Source organism: Pteropus vampyrus, unplaced genomic scaffold, assembly GCF_000151845.1.
Source record: "Pteropus vampyrus isolate Shadow unplaced genomic scaffold, Pvam_2.0 Scaffold591, whole genome shotgun sequence".
NCBI classification, from domain to species: Eukaryota; Metazoa; Chordata; class Mammalia; order Chiroptera; family Pteropodidae; genus Pteropus; species Pteropus vampyrus.
The window spans coordinates 39369-39794 of NW_011889372.1; the positions used below are offsets into that span (position 1 = coordinate 39369).

Below are 426 nucleotides of genomic sequence, written 5' to 3' on the forward strand. Positions count from 1 at the left end.
TTCTATTTCTTTTGTTCATTTTCTTTTCTTTTTTATTTTTGGTTTATGTTGAGGTTGTCATTAATATTGCCATTATTACTCTGTCAGAATTGCAGAAGTCCAGGAGTACTTCAGAGAATGGCGTGGGAGAAAGGCACTGTGAGAAACGAGTTCTTTCTCTTGGGATTTAGCGACCATCCAGAACTCCAGAGTGTTCTTTTTGCTGTATTTTTTCCCATCTACTCTGTTACCCTGATGGGGAACCTTAGGATGATATTGTTAATCACTACCAGCCCCCACTTGCACATCTCTATGTAATTATTCCTCTGCATATTGTCCTTTGTAAATGCATGCTACTCTTCTGTCATTGCCCCCAAGTTACTTGTGGACTTGGTTTCTGATAAGAAGAGTATTCTTACAATGGCTGTGCTGCACAGTTATATTTTT

General features: G+C 38.5%; 1 pseudogene; it reads left to right on the plus strand.

The window, feature by feature from the left end:
- The first annotated feature begins 117 nt into the window (after window positions 1-117).
- LOC111733620 overlaps window positions 118-426 on the plus strand; it is a 42440-nt pseudogene continuing 42131 nt past the window's right edge.